The 24185-nt window shown below is 42.1% G+C and overlaps 1 pseudogene; it reads left to right on the top strand.

Annotated features, from left to right (window-relative positions):
• Window positions 1-24185, top strand: part of LOC118620720 — a 101012-nt pseudogene that overhangs the window by 4259 nt on the left and 72568 nt on the right.

Here is a 24185-nt window from a genome sequence, read left to right as displayed (position 1 = left end):
GAGAGAGAGAGAGAGAAACATCAATGTGAAGGGACACATCGAGTGGCTGCCACCCGTAAGACCAACCAGGGCCGGGGACAAACTGCAACCGAGGTACGTGCCCCTAGCGGGAACCGAACCCGGGTCTCTCTGGACCGCAGGCCGACGCTCTAACCGCTGAGCCAAACTGGCCAGGGCGGTTCCTAGATTTTTGATGTTAAAATTTGTTATTTAGAAACTTAGGCATAAGAGCAAAATGTGTTGTGTAAACACTTTTGGAAACTGAAAGTCATTTTCTGTCATAAACACTGATAGTTTTGTTTCCTTACTTTCCTTTGTTCGCGGCTCTGTTGCCCTGGGTTCAGGTGGCCAAGTCGAAGCCTCTTGCTATGCAAGCAAATGTCATGCAGAGGGAGCTAGAGAGCTGCCTAAGAAGAGAGTACACTCCTGAAAATTTACCTTTGCTTCTCTTGCAGGTAGGAGTCATTTTTGCAATTTCAAAGGGAGGTCTGGAATTTAGCTGAAATGCACGAACCTTTGTGACTTTCTGGTATATCCATGGGCCAGAGTAGGATTTTCTCTACGTGTGTGGTTTGCAGAACTTGGCTAGTTAAATGCTCCTCTTGTTATAGACCATGCCATAGTTAAGAGTCACTCAACAATTGACTAAGTTTCTACTAAGTACTCCTTGTGCTGGTATTATGAGGCAATACAACATTGACCAAGACAGTTTCAGTCCTCAGCAAGCTGTTAGCTGACCTGGGGAAGATGTTTCTGGAACTGTCTTAGAAAAATAACTCACAATATGGGGAAAACATTTTCCATGAATATTATTGTAACATTATGCCAATTAAAGTGGGAAAATGCCAAATGTCTAACAACCGGAGAAAGAGTTAAGAAGCAGTGTGGTACTTGATAGAATATTGTTCTGCCCTGACTGGGAATCAAACCTGCAACCTTTCAGTATGCAGGACGACACCCAAGCCACTGAGCCACAGTGGCCAGGGCATGACTGTTTTTTATATTTTTAACTTTCTCTTTATATTTACATTTTTCTTGCAATCTTTGAATATACTGTGCATATTAAAAATAGCTCTTTTAAAGTACTTTTTTGCTAATTTCATCACTGGTGCCATTTCTTGGTCTGTTTCGCTCCATTAATTTTTCTCCTGCTCATGAGTCATATTTTTCTATGCTTTTGCATGTCTAGTAATTTTTCTGGACACTAGATATTGCAATCTTACACTATAGAATGCTGATTATTTTTATTCCTTTAAAGAGTGTTGGACTTTGTTCTGGCAAACAATTAAGTTGTAGATCAGCTTTATACTTTCAAGGCTTGATTTTAAGCTTTGTCAGAACAGGTTTAGAGTACCTTTACTCAAGGGATAGTTTCTCCTTTGTATTAAGCTGTGACCACTCTGACGTCTGTCGGCATTGAATGCCTCACATGTTCCGTGAGGATTCTTCACTCTGTGTGATGCACTTGAACATTTCCTAGCCCAGGATGAACTCTGAAAACAGTTCAGCTTACAATTCCCTAATCAGTTATTCTTTGCACAGCCTCATGGAGTTTCACCCTCTGTACCCACCGCTTAATAGCAGAAAGCCGAAAGGGATCTCTACGCAGATTTCTGGAGCCCTTTCTCTGCATAACTTTCTCTTCTCCAGCACTCTGCCCTGCAAACTCTAGCTGACTTAGCTTCCCAGACGTTCCTTTTTTTCTTCTTAACTCAGAGAAACCGTTGTGCTGTGCTTAGGATTCCCTTTCCTTCTCCAAGGTTCAGAAAGTGGCTTCTTCAGCAGAAAACAAGGTTATTGTCGGGCTTATCTCATTTGTTTCTCTCAAGAACCACAGCCCTGCACTGCTGAGAGCAGTTGCCCTGTGCATTGTGTCCTATTTTCTAGTTGTTTCTGATAGAAGAGTAAGTCTGGTCCTACTTATTCCATCATAGCCAGTATTGTTTTATTATCAGAAATAAAACATTAAAAAAAAAAAAAAGTTGACTTATTTAACTATTTTGAGGTATAAATAAAATTTCTGGTCTAAAGTTAAAAGCTAATATCTTACTTGTAATGTGCTTTGTATTTTAGACTCGTAACTTCAGTTTTTAAGACATTTTAAGCTCGGCTGTAGACAAATTTGCAGGCTTTTGTGTGACTGCTAATTCACTAACTGATCCATGAAGCTACATTCTCTTGGCTTGGCAACAGGTCATGTAGATTTAGAAATGCCTACTTGCTTTATTTAAATTTGAATGGTATCTTGAGCTAGGTTTTTTTTTAATTTTATGGTCTTCGTGTAAAAAATTATATCTTTCCAAAATAATTTGAGACTGATTTTCCTACTGTTAGTGTTCTTAAAGTTTAATTCAGTGTTCCTATTATAATTGTATTCTGTGTTAATTTTTGTTGTTGTTGTTAAAGCATTATACAGAGAGAATTGGCCAGCTGGCCCTGAGTAAATATTTACACACGCTTAGGTGGAAGAGACTTTGCCAACACAGTAAGATCATGGAGCAGCTTTATCCTCTTTACAAGGTAGGAAGCCCATGAATAGAATCTGTGGGCTATTTTTCATATGAAACAAAATGGCTTGTCAATGCATTACTATTAAGTATAGTCACCATACCTGTACATTCGAGCTCTATTTTTATTTACCCTCTATGACTGCACATTCGTTCCCTTTGCCCAACATTTCCCCATTCTACCCAGCCCTCAACCCCTGATCACAACTGTTCTATTCTGCTTCTATGAGTTCAACATTTTTATTCCACGTATAAGTAAGATCGGACAGTATTTGTCTTTCTCTGTCTGACTTATTTTAGTTAGCATGATGGCCTCCATTTTCATCCATGTTGTTGAAAATATTAGGATTTCCTTTCTCATGGCTGAATAATATTATATATATATTTCTTTATCCATTCATCCATCAATGGACTCTTACATTGTTTCCATATCTCGGCTATTGCAAATAATGCTACAATGAGCATGGGAATACAGATATCTCTTTGAATAACTGACTTTGCTTCTTTCAGACACATACCCATATATTTTTGATTTTTTGAGGAATCTCCATACTGTTCTCCATAATAGCTGTACCAATTTACATTCTCAGCAACAATGTAACTTGTCAGTTTTTTAAAGTCATGGCTAAAGATGGGAGAGGAACGAGTGGATGCCTGTTCTGTCAGTGGCAGAAGATAATGGCACCTGTTTTTACTAATAAAATTTGAAGGAAGCTTTGTATGACAGAAAATGAATTTTTCTTCCTAGATGTATCCTCCTCTACTATAGGTAAAAAGCTAAGAAGCCAACTCCAGTTACGAAACATCCTTATGCACTCACTTTTTGCTGGAGTCTCTCTCCTTCAAAGTCCTAAGAATGTGATCACTGCCCTTGTGAGTCAAATTGAGAATAGTAAAGAATTTTGATATTCCAAGAACCTCTTCTTTGGCCTGTTGCCCTATGTTTGGAAGCAAATGACACAAGAGAATAAGCCTTGCAAATAACCAAGCTCCGTGTCTGTGTCTCTCTCAAACAGAAACAAGTTGCCTACATTATGCAAGAGCACAGTGATGCCCTTCAGAGAGCTGATAGATTGTCTGTTGCCCAAGAAAAGTTCCTTATGGGAAAAAACAATCCTCCTACCCTAGTGACGCAGGAAGACCTGACTATTTATACAAAGTGGCTAGTGTGTCACCTACACTCACTCAAGACTATTCACCACTACCTGCAGGCATGTGAGACATAGCTACGTGAGGACGTGGGCCTTCCCAGGATGGCCAGCACTGTCTGCTCACACCTGACATCTAACTTTGGATTGTCAGTTTTTGTATTCCACCCGCCCTGCAAATGTCAGGAAAATAATGGGTCACTAGCTCTTTTCTTTGAAATCTTTTTTTTTTTTTTGATCCATTAATTAAGCTTTCTCAAAGATGTCTCTGTTATACTGTTTCCCATTCACTCTGTAAGTTCTCGTTTTCGTCGTCTTGTTCAGGATTTATGCTCTTCTTTGTAGATCCACTCTTTATTCAGCAGTATCTAATGAGAGTCTAATATATGCCAGGTACATGTCCTGGGCCATGTAGGGAACATATAGTCTTTGCTGAAAAGTAACTGGGCCCCAGGACGTTAGAAAAATGGGCAAGTAAATAGCCAATTGAAACACAATGTGATTTTTTAAAAAGGCATAGAATAAGTATGAGTACAGGGTAAAGAGAGTCACAGAGAAGGGCCCTGACTAAGGCTAGAGGCATCAAAAAGGAGTGACGCGGTCACGCCACCAAGTCCCCTATACTTTATCTCAGTGATACCACCAACCACAGATTCCCAAACCAGAAACCTGACCATCACCTCGACGTTATCCCTTCCCAATCAGTCACAGTTGGGTCTTCTTCTGAATCATCTCTCCCCAGTTACATGATACAATAATGATCTGCTCATCGGTCAGGGTCACCCACTAAACTGTGACCTCTTTGAGTCTGGTCCATGCTTTATTCATTTTTGTGTCTCTACCACCTCCCACAGTACCTTCTCCTTTATGGGTGCTTGATCAACGTAGCCCTGCCTAGAGGTTAAGGTCACTTAGAGTTGATCATAGCACGGGCCTCCCAGCTCCAGATTTTGCCTCATGATTGGGCAGGTTACTGAGGCCCAACTCTACCTCCCTTTCCCCATCAGAGCAATGTGCTGCTTCTGAACAAAATCTGGAAGCTTCTGTGAGAATTGAGTTGGCGTGCAGTCTCTTGGCTGTGCCCTTCTGTAGACCCTCCAGTATTTGCCCATCTCCAGCGTGCTGACTGTGGCTGTTGATGGAGTCTCTGAGGTTGGTCAGGAAAATGAAAAGGTCCATGTCAATGACACCAGTCCTGACATCCAGGGCTCTGCATCTCCAGGCCATGTGGATGCCAACATTTCAGGTAAGAATTCATCTTTTTTCCCTAAAGCAGCGCTTCTCAACCTGTGGGTCGTGACCCCTTTGGGGGTCGAACGACCCTTTCACAGGGGTCGCCTAAGACATAACAGTAGCAAAATTACAGTTATGAAGTAGCAGCAAAAATAATTTTATGGTTGGGGGTCACCACAACATGAGGAACTGTATTAAAGGGTCACAGCATTAGGAAGGTTGAGAACCACTGCCCTAGAGTGATGTGGAGAAAAGGAGATTGTGACTTCCCACATGGGCATTTCATGGTTTTGTCGCATGATCTTGCTTGAAATTTTTCTATGTACCCAAAAGTTATATCTTCTTAATAAATAGGTGTTAACCTGATAATTTCTGATGGAAAGAAATAACAAACACTTATCTTAGACATCCTTATCTTTATTTTATTTTTAAATATGTTTTTATTGATTTTAGAGAGAGAGGAAGAGATAGAAACATCCATTAGCTGCTTCTTGCACGCCCCCTACTGGGGATTGAGCCTGCAACCTGGGCATGTGCCTTGACTGGGAATTGAACTGGGACCTTTTGGTGCACAAGATGATGCTAAACCAACTGAGCCACACTGGCCAGGCATTATCTCTATCTTTATAACTAGCCAATTAAGGGGGGAGGGGTGCAATGAACTTGAAGTTGAGAGTACTGAGCTCCAGACCTGTTTCTGCTGTGAGTTTAGGTCATTTCATCATCTTGGCCCTCAATTTACTCATTTCCAAAAGAAACCTTTCAGATTAAGTGATCGCTAAGATTTCTTTCATTTTTAATATTACATGATTTTGAAAGACTTTCGTTATCCGAATCAGTAGTCTTCCTGCCCTTACCTTGTGTTGCAGATGACTAAGAAACCTGATCAGATCTCTCAGAGACATATTTGCTTAGAGTAGGAGGCAGCCACCCCAGTGGGAGGTCAGAGATGGCGTCTCAGAGGAGGAGAGTCCAACCTGGGTACTTGTAGAGATGAGTAGGAGTGAGCAGGCGAAAGGAGGGAAAGCCTCCCACCTTTGTCTAACTTGTTGGTAAATTGATCAAGCATACCCTTGGTTTACCATGAAGGACCATAGATAGTTCTGCTCCCACTAAGTCATTCCCCAGAGGGTCTGTTCTGTCTCTCTGGCAGACTGAAAGGTGGGGAGAGGGTCCTGGCTACCTCACCCGGAAAGTCAGAACCAAGAGTGTGTCAGGCACGCCTGGCCCAGTGTGGTGCACTCCGTGAACTGTGGCAGAGAAGGTCGTGCAAGGAGCAGAACGGCCCTCCCCATCACAGGGGGCCCTGCCTCCAGTGACCTCGAAAGGCTCTCCCATTGCCCTTCCTGTCTGATGTCTGTCTGCCTTCCCGCTCCTGATTTTGGAATTCTTTCCAGAGTCGATGAGAACTGAAGCTGCTTTCGTTCTTCCCCAACACATGACAGAAACAGAACTGAAACCTCAGCTGAGGCTCCTGCTCCTCCGTTTTACTATCCTGTATGACGTGGAGGAGCTGAGGGCCGCTGCTAAGGAAATAGAACTGTTTGCCTTGGTACCTGATGGACTCTTTCTTAATACAAAGGTAGGCGTTCATGAAAGAAAACACTAGTAATTTCCAAAAAGTTAGCTGTTTATACTGCCACAATTGTTTTTAGAGTGAGAAAATAGAACAGTAATAACAGATTTAGATTAGCAGTTCAACTTGCTCTCTATAAGAGTAATGACACCCTTGACTATCCACCCCGGGGGCTTTGTAGGATTTATTTTTCTGCAGGATTTAAAGTAAAAGCTAGGTTATAGTCCACAATAGATTATATAGATAAGGCCAAGATTTGACACATTTGCTGGTGGAGTTATCTAGTGTCTAAAAGCCCTTCAATTCTCAGGATGTGTGGCAATAACTTTCCCATTGGCAAAATGCTTTATACTCACTAGAGCATACATTGTATCCTGATTTTTAAAAAACAGAGCATGATTATATTTTGATACACAACTTTTTTTTTTATTTATTTATTTATTTATTTATTTATTTATTTATTTATTTATTTTATCCTCACCTGAGGACATTTTTGCATTTATCTTCAAATAGAGCGGGAGGGAGAGAGGGGGGAAGGGAGAGAGAGAAACATTGATGTGAGAAAGACACATCGAGTGGCTGCCACCCACACGACCCCAACAAGGCCAGGGACAAACTGCAACCAAGGTAAGTGCCCTTAGCGGAAACCGAACCCGGGACTCTCTCTGGTCTGCAGGCTGACGCTCTAACCACTGAGCAACCGGCCAAGGCTGATACACAGCTTTTGTACAACCAAAAAAATAAAACACCATGGTAAATGATAACAAAGACCATGGTATTTCATCTGTGGTGTGGACAAATAACATCTTTAGTCATAAATGAACTCTCAGAAACCAGCAACAAAGACACTAATATTCCAAAAGAAATGGAAGAAAATGAAATAATACAAATGACTATAAAAGATTAAGAATATTAGGAAGATGGCTGAGCTGAACAGTGACAGAAAAGCAATTTCTCTGCAATACCACTGTCCAAGATTAAAACACTGGTATCCGAGGTTAGTAGTTTAGTGTATAGTGATTTTTAAAGTCGTGCAGTCTGCTCTGCTGTAACAGTGTTGCCCATCATTAAAAACTCACATTATCAGAAGCCATGTTAAAATTTGTTTCAGAGGGGATCTGTAGCTGTTTTTGAAATTGCAATCTGACATTTTTGTTTGTTTTTTTGTTTTTATTCTCTGCTTAGTCCTGTTTAGGTTTCCCAGAAATTTCAAAAGATCTTCATAGAACAACAGAGAATGCAAACATTTCCAAAGTATGATGCTGGGAAAGCTGAAGTGGAGAATGTGTGTTTGGCAGGACCTGGGACAGCCCTGGAAAAGAGCAAACTGGGTTTCCTTTACAAAGGCGAGAAGACCTTGGTGGCACCTACCCGTCCGTGACATCAACAGGGTCACAAAGAATCCTCCCAGCAGGCCAGGCACCTGGCAGCACCAGGTCCCTCAGGTCCCTGTTGTCCCCTCTGCTCATTCCCTCAGCACACTGTCCCCTTAGGACACAGGGTAGGTGCTCTCCCCTCAGGAGAGCAGGTCGGAGAATCTGGCCTTGTGCCAGGCTCTCCCAGCTCCTTCCTGCCTCGGGTCTGTGAAGTCAGCCACACTGTACCCGTCTCTGTCGGGTCAGAACTCCCGTCTTGTTGTTAGTGATCACTTCACAAGCACAACGATTAACACTTGCAGGTATAACTGATTTGTATAAATCCAGCTTTTTAGACCAAAATTATTTATTGACTACATTCTGTGGGTCAGGCATGGCCCTGGGTGCTGGAGATACAATTCCCAAACAATAAACATGTTAGCAGATTAAGTGAAATAATTTTTAGGTAGTGATAAGTACAGTTGATTCTTGTTATTTGGGGTAATTATGTTCTATAAATTTGCCATAAATACTGAATTAAAACTGAACCATTGCTGGTAGGGAAATACAGGGTTAGCTTCATCAACTGATCAATACGTAACCTTGTTTTATGTGGGTTTCTGTTTAAAGACACTATTTAATATGTGTTGTTGATTCATTAATATTGAACTCGTAGCCGACAATACTATAACTCACACCCCAGAATGAAACTTACCAAAATACATGTTTCTTCTGTAAGACATGGAAATTCCTAAATTCCTGTGCTTAGGAACACCAGGCAGAACTTTGGTGCTCTGCTCGGGGGCCATTTTAAAGGGTGAAATCGCCAACAAAAAGCACAAAAGTATAAAAACGGGGCTAAATAGACCACGAAAGGATGCTTGCTTATAGTATAAGGGTTGAAATAAGAAGGCAAAATATCGCCTTGCTTGCCCTCAGCTGGGAATTTGGAGGAGGGAGACTCCGATGCTCCCCGTTCTGTGCATGTCTCTGTGGATACTACTTTGGGGTTACAAATACATTTTTGTGAGTAGGCAACTTTGCAAATACAAAAATTCATAAATAATGAGGAGTTGATCCTCATTATTCATGTATTATGTATTCATATATTATATATTTGTGCGTTATGTATTCGTGTATTTTGAAGGAAAGGAAAGTCTTATGTGATAAAGATGAATGAAAGGAAAGGAGAGAAATAATTACTCCTAAGCCTGGGGCTTGAGCGAATAGGTGGTTGGTGTAGGGAAAGCCAGACCTTCTGTTTTACATTGTTAGACTTGCCAGCTAAGTATGGGTATCAGGGAGATAGTTGGATATAACAGGCTGGAGCTTAGAACTAGATATAAATTTAGAGAGTTATCCATATATTGATTGATTTATTTAACCATAGAACTAATTTTTGAAATATAGTTCATTAGTGTAAAAGGTGAAGTTTTACATGTGGCGTCACAAGAAGTTTTTGTGAGTGAACTTCTCTTCCCCATCAGTCAAGTGCAGTGCCCAACACTGATGGATCCAGGGTCCCTTCTGTTCATGGATAGTGCTGTGTCATCCCAGATGGAGCTACTGCATCTCAGAGACCAGGCACCAACAGTCTCCTTCCAAGGATCTGTGAACCCACAGACACTTTCCAAGGCTTCACATGCTCTAGTAAATTTCCAGCACTGAAGCCCGGTTCCTTTCCAGGAGGTCCTTGAATCTCTTTGCTTGCCAACTTTTATTGACAACCATCCTGTTACATTGTAACTTTATGTTAACATGTTTATCCACTAGATTAAGCCAAAATGTGATCCTTGGCAAAAGAAGCTTTTGATCAAACTAAAAGAACGAAGAATAGATCTATGAATGCAACTCCAAGCAAAGTTGTTGAAAGTAAGAAAATAACCATTTTCCTTTGTAGATTAAATTCTTACTAAAACTGTTCTCAGAAAATTGAATTTCTTTCCGTTTCAAAAATGTTGGCCATGAATTCACTATGAAGGCTTTGTTTGGAACTCTCTAATCTAACTACTAAACTTTTATAACCCTGTTAGCTTTCAGGAGAGAGTAACAATTGTCAAAAGAGTTGGATTTTAGTCCAGCTTTAGCATTAAGTTTCTGCGTGATATTGGTCTAGTCATATAGTCATAGTTCCTTCATCTGTGAAACAAAAATATTAGACTAAACTATCTCATTTTTATTGTGGTAAAAAACACTTAACATAAAATGTATCATCTTAACCATTCTAAGTGTACAGTTCAGTAGTGTTCAGTATATTCACGTTGTTGTGAAACAGATCTCCAGAATTTTTTAATTTTGTAAAACGGTAACTCTGTACCACCTGATTAGACTAACTGGTACATACATACCATGGAATAGCAGTCAGCTATAAAAAAGAACAAACTAATGACATACCCATGAATATGGATGAATCTCTAAAGAACTATGAGTAAAAAGAGTCAATCCTATAAAGACTGTATGAGTTCATTTATACAACAGTTACATTGTAACTTTATGTTAACATGTTTATCCACTAGATTAAGCCAAGATGTGATCCTTGGCAAAAGAAGCTTTTGATCAAACTAAAAGAACGAAGAATAGATGTATTAATGCAACTCCAAGCAAAGTTGTTGAAAGTAAGAAAATAACCATTTTCCCTTGTAGATTAAAGGAGAACAGATTTATGAATTCTAGGGGTTAAGGAGAGATGGTGGGAAGGAAAAGGAGTGTAGCTTCAAAAGAGTAACAGGAGGGATTCTTGTGGTGATGGATCTGTTCTATTTTGATTGTATCAATGTCAATATCCAGGTCGTGATATTGTACTGTAGTTTTGCAAGATGTTAACATTGAGGGAAGCAAAGTGAAGGTTACATTATATTATTATATAATTTTTCTTAAATTGTGGTAAAATACACATAACATGAAATTTACCATTTTAACCATTTGTGAGTGTACAGTTCAGTGGTACTAAGTACATCCATATTGTATAACCATCACCACCATCCATCTCCAGAACTCTTCATCTGGCAAAACTGAACATTAAACAATAACTCCTTGTTCCTCCCTCCCCCTAACCCCTGGAAATCACTATTCTATTTTATGTATCTGTGAGTTTTATTACTCTAGGTACTACAAATTAGTGGAATCATACAATATTTGTCTTTTTGTTTATTGACTGTTTTATTTTACCCACCATAACGTCCTCAAGTTCATCCATGTTGTTGGATATGTCAGAATTTCCTTCACTTTTAAGGCTGAATAATATTTCCTTGTATGTATCCACCATATTTGGTTATCTATTCATTTGTTAATGACCATTTGGTTGATTCCATCTCACTGCTATTGTGAATAATGCTGCTATGAACATGGGTACATGAATATGTCTTTGAGATCCTGCTGCCAACTCCAGTGGAATTCCTGGATCATAAGGTAATTCTACTTTTGATTGTTTGAGGAAGCTTCTTGGTATTTTCCACAGCACATGCAACATTCTACAAGCTCACCAACAGTGCACAAGCATTTCAATTTTTCTGCACCCTGACCAACACACATTATTTTTTTCTTTCCTTTTTTTAGTTTAGCCATCCCAATGGGTATGAAGTGATATCTCACTGTGGTTTTGTTTTACATTTCTCTGATGATCAGTAATTTTGAGCATATTTTCATATAGTTTTTTGGACTTTGCATATTATATTTAAAGAAGTGTCTATTTAAAATCTGTTGCCCATTTTTTAATTGGGTTATTTGCTTTTTTGTTGTTGAGTTGTAGGAGTTCTTTTCATGTTCTGGATATTAACCCAAGATATATTAACCAGATATATAATTTTTAAATATGTTCTCCCATTCCATTGGTTTCCTTTTTACTCTTTTAATTGTATGCTTTGATGCACAGAAGTGTATAAGTTTGATATAGTCACATTTGGCTACTTTTGCTCTTTTGGCCTGTGCTTTTGGTATCATATCCAAGTTTAATATCATGAAGTTTTCCCCTGTTTCCTACTAAGAGATTTATAGTTTTAGGTCTGTGTTAATATCTTTAATCCATGTTGAGTTAATTTATGTATATGGTGTAAGATAAGGGTTTAACTTCATTATTTTGCATGTTGTATCCAATTTTTCCAGCACCATTTGTTGAAGACACTAGTGCTCGATGCCAAATAAGTTGGGCGATTGTTAAATATTGTGTGTTTAGACAAAAAGTGGTCCCCACAATGTTGGTTCTATTGAGAACCTTTTCTATTGAATGGTCTTAGTACCCTTGTCCTAGATCATTGACCATATACTTTAGGGTTTATTTCTAAGTTCCGTATTCTATTCCACTGGTTTTTATGTCTAAATTATTACAATACTACACCATTTTGATTATTATAGCTTTGTAGTATGTTTTAAAATCAGGAAGTGTGAGTCATTCAATTTTTTTCTTTTTTTTCAAAATTATTTTGGCTGTTTGGGGTCTCTTGAGATTTCATATGAATTTTAGGATACATTTTTCTATTCGACAAGAAAAAAATGCCATTGAGATTTTGATAGGGGTTGGAATAAATAATCACTGAGGTTCCTTGTGATATTAAAATGATTAAAATATAGTAACATGTGTATCACTGAAGTAGCAGTTCAGCTCTGGAATTATTATTCAACTTTTTACCTCCAGAAGAGGAGACGGAACATTTATTCAGCACCTGCTACATGCCAGGCATTTTTGTAGTGATCTTGGGAAAGACATCATGAGTATTCTTGTTAGGTTGACTTGTCCTTCTCTGTGTTGAAAAGCCAGCATTTCTGCAGGGTACAAGCCTAGGTCTGTGTCCTTACAAGGCCTGTGCTTTCCTCCTGCTACCCTGCTGCCTCCTCCTCTACCTCCTGGAAGCTTCCTAACTGCAGACAACTTGTACTCCAGACTGATGGGTTTCCCTGGTACCTCAACACCTGTAGGGGTTCCACCTGCTCTTGTACTTAGGGAGTTGTAACAGAATTTTAAATGTGCTCTTATCTGCATTTGAATACTTACAGTGTTGAATGGATGAACCTGATTTAAATTTTATTTTTTTAATTGAATAAAGTCCCACCTGGGGCTTCTTTCTTATTTACGTTTGCATGACCAAATTCTTGCTGAGAAGATGGGAGTAACCCTTCTCCCAATCATTCCTTCTCCTCTCTGTTCCACTCGAGATCTCCAGCCCTGAGTGAGTAACACGAGGGCTCCGTGATCACGCTGCAAAGACGGTCATGCTGGCTCCATCTCAGCCAACTTTTGGGGCTTCCTAGGATTCTCAACAGTGCAACTCTGACCAAATCTGGGAGAATATTTACAGCAACACCAACCTCCACCAGGTACCACAGGGAGAAATAACCAGTGTTTCTGTCCATTCAACTCACCACCTGTGTGCAGATCTTAGAAATTTACTTTGTTTGCCTGATCAGAGTGGCTCCGTGGACTGAGCATTGTCCCATGGACTGAGAGGTCCTGGTCTGATTCCCAGTCGGGGCACATGCCCGGGTTGCAGGCTTGATCCCCAGTGGGGGCCGTGCAGGAGGCAACCGATTGATGTTTCTTTCTCACATCAATGTTGTATTTCTCTCTCTCAAAAGAAAAAAAAAATCAATAAAAATTTTTTTAAAAAAATATTGTAAAAAAAAAAAAAAAAGGGAAAGAAAAGAAATTTTCTTTGGTAGTTTTTCAGATCCCCTCTACCTCAAAGCTCTATTACTTAACCAGGTTTGTTTTCATTATAAAAATCAACAAAGGTGTCCTGGCCAGTTTTGCTCAGCGGTTAGCACGTCGGCCTGCGGTCCAGAGGGACCCGGGTTCGGTTCCCGCTAAGGGCACATACTTCGGTTACAGTTTGTCCCCGGCCCTGGTTGGGTCATGTGGGTGGCGGCCACTTGATGTGTCCCTTTCACGTCGATGTTTCTGTCTCTCTCTCTCTCTTTCTCTCCCTCTCACTCTATCTGAACAAAAAATATGGAAAAATGTCCTCGAGTGAGGATAAAAAAAAAAATCAACAAAGGCTAATTCAAAAGAGGGCTATGAAGAGGTATAATATAAGATATTGTTGCTGCCAGGACTATACTCCACCGATAAACACCAGTGCACAGCCGCACATCCTAGTGCTCAATGCCAAATAAGTTGGGCGATTGTTAAATATTGTGTGTTTAGACAAAAAGTGGTCCCCACAAGGTTGGTTCTATTGAGAAAAACTTTTTGAAGGAGCAGACAGGAGCCGGGCTTGAAGACAGCATAGGACTAAAGGAGACAGAAGTTGGAGCACTTTCTAGGAGAAAAGCGTGAACAGCATGCAGAGGAGAGACTGTGGTGGAGTGTTCAAGTGTGGTTGAGTGGAAGGCTCATGTGGACCTAACTGAAGAGAAGCTTTTACAGGAGGAGGAGAGAGCAGTTTGCAGATGCCCATAAACTCCAGACTAAGGAATTTGTACTTTATCCTGTAAGGCAAATGTTATAGGCAAAGCTGTATTTTTAAGGAAGATTAATGTGGCAGCGGGTGTTAGTTGGAGTGAAAGAGGGAGAAATTGAAGACAAAGAAGATAGTTAGGTAGCTACTTCATGGAATAGGCATAAAATTGGCAGTGAAAGGGAGTTTCTACCCAAAGCTAGTGGACATTTGTAATGGCACTATAGCTTTTTTCAAGCTATAATCTGCTATTGTTTGTTTGTTGTTCCAAGAGAAGCATGTCGTTTCATCCGCTTATGTAAGATGAGAACACTCAGTGTGTCCTGAGGGGAAGGAGCAGTGGAGAAGAGGAGATGGAAGACATGAAAGGGTAAATGTGAGAAACAGATGACCTTGGGGAAAGAGGAGAAGATGGGGTGGAAAATTTTGAGAAAGGGAGAATGGCATCACTGTCCACGAGGTGAGTGAGGCACATAGAACTTTCAGGAGCAAAGAGATGAAACGTGGGAGCTCGTGGCTGGCCGGGCTGTCTCAGAGGAGAGGAGGAGGAAGGTGTCTGTGTTGGTGAGGTAGAGGGTGAGCGTGGTGTGTGCGCAGGTGTCCCTGGGGGAAGTGATGATGGCCCTCAGGGAGGGGAGAATACAAGGGTGATCGTGGAGCTAAGAGGGCCCAGTTGACATGCGAGGGCATGAATTTGCAGGGAGCCCACTCCACGTGATTCTATTACTTTCACCCCTAAAGACAACTGTGCAGTGAATAAAAATTACACACAAAGTTGGAAGTATGGAGAAGTTTGGTAGACTTCTAGAAAGAGAAGCACTGTCATAATCCACCATCCCAGGCTGGTTGTGGGAGAGACAACAGATTATCCAGAAGCAAACATATAGGCACATGCGTGCGCACACACACACACACACCACCACCACCACCACCACCACCACCACCACTTCCACCACACACACCACACCTTCTATAACTTTCCAATCTTTTTAGACTAGGATCTATAAAGGCTAATGAAAAATGAGATGGCCACACTGACCAGGAGCAAAAGCCGCATATCATAGGCTGGGTCTCCCTGGCCCCTGAGCCCTGAGAGTGCGTGCACCTGCACGGGTGCTCTCTCCTCAGCGAGCATCCTGCCCAACTGAGAAAACAGCCAGATTTTTCCTGTTCTATTGTCATTTCACCATTCAAGGAGACCTGATACTAACAAGAGACATGTAAAAGATTCTGGCTCTTTTTTTTTCTTTATTGATTTTAGAAAGAGAGGGAGAGCTAGAAACATCGATGAGAGAGAACATCAATTGGCCGCCTCCTGCAGGCCCCCCACTGGGGATTTGGCCCACAACCTGGGCATGTGCCCTGACCGGGAATCAAACCGGCGACCTCTTGGTGCATGGGTCAATGCTCAACCAGTGAGCCACACTGACCTGGCTAGCTCTTCTACTTCTTAAACAAAACTGAGGGGGAAGACAGGTGGGAATAGGCAACGGGGGGCTTGTGGGGAGAGCAAAAGCAGAGTCAGCCCAGGTATCTGAACAAGGCCTCTGCTCCTGGCATCCTGGACAGTCTATTTCTTGAGGCCAATATCATCTTCCTTAATCTGGGAAGCTCTGGTATCCACATCTGAGGGCCATCACCCCAAATCCGTTTCCCTCCTTGGCTGAGAGGATAGGGAGAAGTAAACTCCGGGTGGCTAAGTGGGGGTGAAGGGAGGTGACTGTGAGTGAGGGAGAGGTAGGGAGCAAAGGAACATGAGCCAGAGATGAAGAGCTTCATGTTTGAAGTCATGGGGAAGCGATGAGGTCCAGGCTGTGGTCAGACCAGCAGGGGACAGAGTTGTCACAGTGCCCAGGGATACTCAGGGGACGAGGGAGGTCCCCTCTGTGGGACCCCTGTGTCAGTGCAAAGCAGAAGGTGCACGGTGCGAGGAGGTGCTGGCTCGGTAAGCACTGGGCGGCAGAAGGCACCCAGAGCAGCCGTGTGAGGAGCCCAGCGCACGGCGGAGAGAACTGGTCTCTGCAACTCTGCCCTCCCTTCGCGCAGAAGGGAGGTCGGGTGCTGACACAGTGCAGTCCGCTGTCACCAAATCTGTTTTGAATGCAATTGCCTAAATGTTAAAAAAAAAAAAAGGAGGAAGAAAACCACTTCCTCCGGCTATTTACTGACTTGTAAATGTTGTTCTTGGAATTGACCAAAGGGAGAAAAATGTGAGCACTGTATTTTAACTTGGTTCATGGTAACCTAGACCCTAAAGAGACTTAGAATACTTACAGATTCTAGAAGTAGAGCGTGAGGGGAGACATCACACATACACACACACACCTCCCACTCACACCCATACATAGACACAGACACACACAGACACACACCCACACTCCCCCACACACACTCACACCCATACACACACACAGACACACACACACACACTCACACCCATACACAGACACACACATACACACACCCCCACCCATACCCACACACACACACTCACACCCATACACAGACACAGACACACACATACACCCACACCCATACCCCCCACACACTCACACCCATACACAGACACACACATACACACACCCACACCCATACCCCACACACACACACTCACACCCATACACAGACACACACACACACTCACACCCATACACAGACACACACACACACCCATACCTACACACAGACACACACACTCACACCCATACACAGACACACACAGACACACACCCACACACACACACACGTTACCCTACATATTAGTGTCATGCAAGTTTTCCCCAATCATTCATTCAGTGATTATTACATACTGCTGCCTTTACTCCGGGAGTTGCATTGGGCTCGGGAAACGAAACGCAATAAATGAGTGAACAAAGAAGTAAATGTACATCGGACACGTGTGGGTGCCATGAAGGGAGCCATAGGAGCAGAGGGCAATGGGCAGAGAAGAGCACCCGCAGCAGGGAGACTGGCCGACTCCCCCAGGGCCGGGGCATCGGAGCTGAAATTCGAGGATGAGGAGTCGGCCGTGCAACGGGCTGGGGAAGAGCTCCCCGAGCAGGGAACAGAAAATAGCACAGGGTTTAAGGAAGGACATTCTAACGCAGTCATCGATAGTTTTCCACTTTCCTTCCCATTTCCCTCTGGGTGTTACTTGGTGACCCCCTGAAGTATTCCTTCCGCCTTGGTGCAGTCACTGTGCGCAGAGGAGGGCACAGCGGTGGCATGCTGCCGTTCTGAGTGTTCAACGCTAATCAGATGAGGCGAGCACTCAGCGAAAGGTGGCAGCTGGGAGGAGTCACAGGAACGTGGGCATGAATTTTAAAGCTCTGTTACTGTTTTGTAAGCACATTGCAGTCAAGTATGAATTTTAGCATCTGCATGCCGGAGAGCATCCTGACTCTGAAGCTGGCAAGTGACCACCGATTCCCCATGAAAGAGAACTTTTTAAAGGGCCTTCTGCATGAAAGAAAGCAGACCTCATAGGACTGTCCCTTTTGTCAGTTCTGTGTCCTGTGTGAGGGAACGTAAGCACTAATTGTAGTGCAACTTCAGAAGTTCCCGATCGATTCTCAGTGGATACTGTTCACCAGTAACCTTTCTTTAGGGAATAAAAAAATGTTTTATTTTAGAATAGTTTTAGATTTCAGAAAAGTTGCAAAGATAGTACAAAGAGTTCCCAGGTATTCCTTTACCCACTTTCTCCTATGGTTAACATCTTATATTACTGTGGTACATTTGCCACGCCTACGGAAGCTGCATTGGTACAGTGCTGTACACTAAACTAGACTTTATTTGGAATTCACTGGTTTTTCCATTAATGTCCTTTTTGTAGTCCAGGATCCTCTTCAGGGCACCACTCGGCACTTAATTGTCATGTGTCCCCAGTCTCCTCAGGTCTGAGCCAGTTTCTCTGTCTTTCCTGGTTTATCATGACCTTGGTAGACTTTAAGAGTATTGGTCAGGCGACCTGTAGGATGTTCCCTAACTTGAGTTTGTCTGATGTTTTTCTCATGGTTACACCGAGGTCATAGGTTTGAGGGAAGAGCACCCCAGTGCCCTTCTTGTCACATCATATCGGGGGCAGATGCTATCAACATGGCATCACTGGGGATGTTAATCCTGATCACATGGTTGCCAGTTTTCTCCACTGTAGAGTTACTATTTTCTCTTTAAAGAGTTTTTTTAATTAGCTCGGCCAGTGTCGCTCAGTGGGTTAAGCTTCGATCCATGCACCAAGAGGTTGCAGGTTCAATTCTCAGTCAGGGCACATACCTGGGTTTCGGACTCTGTCCCCAGTGGGGGGCGTGCAAGAGGCAGCTGATGGATGTTTCTCTCTCACGTTGATATTTCTCTCTCTCTTTTTCTCTCCCTTCCTCTCTCCAAAATCAATAAAAACATTATTTAAAAAGAGTTTTCTAGATCTCTTATCCTTTGAGACGACATGGAGGGACCTGGAAAGTATTATCCTAAGTGAAAGAAGCCAAGCAGAAAAAGACAAATACCACATGATCTCACTTATATACGGAATATAATGAACATAACAGTCTGAGGAATACAGTAGACCCAGAAACATGGAAGTAGGGCACAGACTGACATCCCTCAGAAGAGGGGGGGGTGGGGGGGTGGGAAGAGATAAACCACAGAACTTATATGCATGTGTGCATGATCAATGGACATGGACAACTAAGCCGGGGACGGGGCGGAGGTGGGGTGGGGTGGGGGGTGCCAATGGGGTAAAAAGGTAAAATATCTGTAACAAAAAAATAAATAAAAATTTTTTTTAAAAAAAGAGTTTTCTAAATTAATTTTAAACTACAGAAGTAATTAACACATGTCAAATTATTTTTCTCCTTATAAAAATTGAAACATCACTGAAAAGTTATTAACTTTAACAGGGCCTCTAATTCTGGTCCCTGTTCCACTTCCTCGGAGGTAAACACCGTCGTTGCTTCGAGCCTTTTCAATGCATTTATATCCATACGTTATATCCCCTAAAAAAATACATACAGTATAATTTAGTTTTCTATATTAAAAATACGTCATACCTTATGGATATCTTTCTGCAACTTGCTTTTTTCATCCAACAGAGTGTCTTAGAGATCTGTCTCTACTGTTCTCTTTAAAGGTTGCGGTATATATATGTATTTTTTCTTTATTGATTTTTAGAGAGAGAGGAAGGGAGAGAGAGATAGAAACATTGATGAGAGAGAACATCGATTGGCCGCCTCCAACATGCCTCCCACTAGGGATCGGGCCCACAGCCAGGACATGTGCCCTGACTGGGACTTGAACCAGCGACCTCTGGTGCATGGGTCGACGCTCAACCACTGAGCCACACCTGCAGGGCAAGGCTGTAGTATATTTTATTGCATGCTACAGACTGCAAAGCCAGCTCCCTGTGGATCCTTGTTGCTATTTCCCCCCCATTAGAAACCCTGCCTACTGAACTTCCTTGTTCACACCTCCTTGTGTGCATGTGTTTTGTGAGAGCAGATATTTAGAAATGGATTTTCTGATTCACAGAATGTGCACATTTAAAATTTTTTGTAGATCCTGTCAATGAGGTATACCATTTTTCCCAACCAGCAACTTTTGAGAGAACCTGTTTCTCCACATCCATTTGAACACAACGTATGTCTAAACATTAGTAATGTTTGTAATGTTTCTATCACAGTTTGAACTGGCCATTACCTACCATTTGCATGGAAGGCTGGCCACTCTTTCCTTTAACCACAGTTCTAATTCTAGACTCACTTAAGGATCTGGGTTTGGGTGTTCATTGATGATGATATGTAACTAACAAGAGAGAATTCTGCTCCAAATAAACTGCATTTTTTGAATACTCTTTTGAAAGAAAAAATACTTTAAAATAATTTACTTAGAAAAAGGAATGGACCAGCTAGCCCTGTGTGAATCTTTCCAAATCTGTAATTCTGTTATAACAAGTTACTTGTGTCCAACTCCATTCCCCAATAAAATACCTTTTCTTAAAATGTTTATTTAATGTATAAACATTAATTACTACTATGGACCATTGTATTTCTAAAGATATGGTTTAAATTGGTCACTTTTCTTTAACTTTATGGAGCAGTGAAGTGGCAGAAAATACTACACCCTTTGCCTTTTTTGCTTTTTCTCCCTGGCCACACCAAAAGAGCAGGGGACAGCCATTTACCCATCTTATTTATGTGCCCTCACCTGCAGAGATGAGGCTATACAGTGAGGACATAGCGAATGCTCACAGAAGTGGTGTTGTATACGGTAGCTCCAATGGGCAAGAAGTTCAGGGGAAAAACATTTTTTTTAATTTTATTATTTTATTATATTTGTTTTTTAATCCTCACCCGAGGATATTTTTCCATTGATTTTTTTTTTAGATAAGTTGGAGGGAGGGAGGGGGAGGGGGAGAGAGTGAGAGAGAGAAAAAAAGACATCAATTGGCCGCCTCCCAAAGGAGCTGGGGATCAAACCTGCAACCGAGGCACGCACCTGGGATGGGGTATCGAACCTGCTACTCTTCGGTCTGCCAGCCAATGCTCTAACCCCTGAGCCAAACCAGCCAGGGCTAACAGAACATTTTTAAAAAGAAACATTTTTTTTTATGACAATAGTGATATGTATTTATCGCAGTAAATTTGTGAGGTATAGAGAAGTTCAAGAAAGAAAATAAAAATCACCCATTATTTCACCACCCAATAAACAACAATATTAACATTTGGTGTGTGTCATTCCGGTCTTTTTATTCTGTGGATATACACACGTAAGCTGAGAGACATTGGGACAGGGTGGGGAACACATAACAGGATCCCATTTCCTCCGGTTATTCCTCCCACTCCGCTGCCACTGCCAATTCCCCCGAGAAAATGAGATTTGCAATCAGTGGCAATCTCGGAACTGTCCAAATATGTGAGCTCAGCCGTGCTGACAAAGACCCAGCCACGAGGCCGAGAGAATGTCGAAGGATTTGCCTTCCCAGGAAGACGGAATGAACACCGGGGGTGCTGGCATTCTGGTTTCCGATCTACCTTGCTGCCAGTCCGCACCGCAGCCCGGTTCTCTCAGGGGATAGGCTCCTGGGCTTGGCATTTCCTAGCAGTTTCCCGCTGTGGGCTGGGGTCGGTTCTCTTCCTGGAAGCTGCTGGGCTCCGCTCACCAGCCTGTTGCCACCTCTTCCTCTCTCCCTGGCAATCTGCTGGCCCAGCGGTACTTGTGTGGTCTGTTCAGTCCTTCCTTCTTTCACTATAATTGATGTCACTTTCTGATCCTTCCTGTGTAATTCTGAGTAATTTTAGGATAACTGAGAAAGTCACAGTGTCATCAGAGAAAGTCTGCGGCTCTGAGCTGGCCCCCCGGAGCCACGTTGGGCAATGCTGGACCGAGTGCCGCAGGCCTGGGAGGCAAAGAGCTTCCCTAGGGCGTCTCTGACCGGAAATGCTGGGTCAGACAGCAGCTGTCCAAGTTCAACTCCCTTCACGGAGTGTGTGCTTTCCTACAGAGTTTTTTTAAAAAAAATAATGGGCAGTCTCTTTATTTTGGGATAATGATCTTGTGTTTCTGTATTAAGGAACCACAGTGCCCCACGTCACCTTCCAAGGTCTTTTCCAGTCCTAGGGTTTGGGACATTTACACAGAAAGACACTAATGTGTACCCTAACCCGGAATAGACAGGACCTTCCCCGCAGGCAGAATGGGAAGACGCTTAATGATACTCAGTTGGACAACGTTCTCTCTCACCCACCCTGGCTAATACCCTGTCCAAACGTTTCTTCCCCGCTGCCCATCATAAGCACTGGTAGTCTATTTTTAGAGTCTTGGGAACTGTTTTTTTTTTAAGATTAGGTTTGGCTGTTGGTCATAAACGCAAAATAACAGAGGATTAAAGGAGATGGAAATTTCTCTTGCTCCCTCAAGTTGACATCTAGGAGAAGGAAGTACAGAGTTGGTGTGTTCCTCAGGGACCCGTGTTCCTTCTATCCAGGAGTCCCAACTGATGCACCCTCCATACCCGACATCAACCCCTGGTCTGAGCTGGAGCTCCAGCTGCACATTCACGTTCTAAGCAGCAGGATGGAGCATGGGGGCGGGAAAGCTGCCACTTCAGGGAAATGCCCAGAAGCCACCATGTGGCATTTTCCCATTCATTCCATTGGTCAGAACTTAGTCACAGGGTTATACCTCGCTGCAAGGGGGGCTTGGAAATGTCATCTTTATCTGGGTGGCCATGTGACAAGATAAATATTACCTTGCTGTGGGAAAATTAAAAATGATATTGGGGAACAACCTCTAATTTCTGCATTGTTGTAATTTTTTTTAAAAAAGTTAAAATGTGGCTGATTCCAAAGACTCTGTCACAGGGGTGTTCGAAATCAGACGCCGGCCGGCTAATAAACAGCTCTTATTTGGAAATAAATAAATAAATAAAAAGTTAAAATGTAAGTAACCCAAAGAAAGGGGCTTCCAACCTCAGCTATTGCCACACAGTGTTCTCAAGGGGATTTGGTGTCACTGTGAGAGCACAGCTTATGGGAATGGGGACAGGCAGAGAGGGCAACTAAGAAAGAGGCTGCCCAGAGGGCCAGGGCAGGACTATACATCAATATCACCTTCTACCCAGTTTTCCAAGAGGCCCTGAGTGCATGACCCCATCCTTCTTGACATCAGGGTAGATGAATGTGGAAATAAGTGTACACCATGAACTCTGTGATAGATCCTACAGGGCTGACTGACCACTGTAACCCATGACCAGGAGAGACCTATAAGGTGCCAGTCACTAAGCTTTCATTTATCCTGTCATTTAATTCTCATAGCAACTTATTTTCTATTATCATGCCATTTTCCAAATGCAAAGATAGGATGAAGAATTTAAATGATTTAATCATGTAGTTAAAAAGTAGAAAGAAGTGTTTAATCCACTGATCTCTCTCAGCCAGGAGCAAGACTAGATCAGAGGTCCAGGTTCCGAACATCCGCTAGAGAAGTGTGTGTATCAACTCTTCATAATCGTGAAAGTTTACATGAATCACGTAAAAGGTGTGTGTGTGTGTGGGGGGGGGTGATATTTAAAAGCTGAGAATAGTTTTGTAAAACAAAGACTAAATAATGGTGAAACAGTGACCCCTAATTTATTTTAGAAATAGATTTTCTTGTCGGGTTGAAATGGATCAAGGTGCTTTTCTACTTGTTCATCTAAATAGACTTTGGGTCATGAAATTTCATTTTGTGATGACCCAACGGTGAATTCGTTAATAATATTGCAAATGTTATTACAATCCAACCAATGCTACTTTTTGTTTGATAGAATAAAAATATGAAGGAAGATGACCTTTCGATGGAACAAAATGAAAATAATCCAGCACAAATAAGTCTTAGTAAACGTGCTGGAGGCCCCTTCCAGCAGAAAAAAGAGACAGGGTAAAATTAAATCATTTTATTGTTGACTCACGGAAATGGGTTAAACTGAGGGGACAACTGAGTGACTGATTAATGTAGAGGTTATATGTTAACTCTAAAATATTTGAAGCTGAAATAAAAACAAGACTGTTAAAGAAGGTCAGACAGCAAAATTAATGTTTCACTTCAGGACTGGGTTTTTAACGAGAGGTGATTGCTAAGAGGAATTTCTTTTTCTATTTATCATAGAGAGTAATTATTTTATCTTCAGTGCATTTCTTAAAGAATGGCTTTTATGAGACTCCCTTAGGTTAAATAAAATGACTTCAATTTGGTGTATATGAATTTTCTAAACCACTTTGAGGTGAAAGGCATTTACTACATTTCCTGCCTGTTACAGGTACAACTATGCAAGGGCCCTACAGCTGCTGGGCCTGGATGACGGGCCAGGGATGGGGATCCTGTCCTAATGAGAGGGACCTACCTGTCCTTTCTGTATCTGCGCCACCTGCCAGTCAGAGAGCTGCAGGTACGTGGATGGCCCGGCACACGGGTTTCAGGCATCTGATATGTTCGGTTGTCTA

Source organism: Molossus molossus, unplaced genomic scaffold (genome assembly GCF_014108415.1).
Source record: "Molossus molossus isolate mMolMol1 unplaced genomic scaffold, mMolMol1.p scaffold_m16_p_8, whole genome shotgun sequence".
Lineage (NCBI taxonomy): Eukaryota > Metazoa > Chordata > Mammalia > Chiroptera > Molossidae > Molossus > Molossus molossus.
The sequence above is the reverse complement of the archived record's forward strand: the minus strand, read 5'-3'. Positions and strand labels throughout refer to the sequence as shown.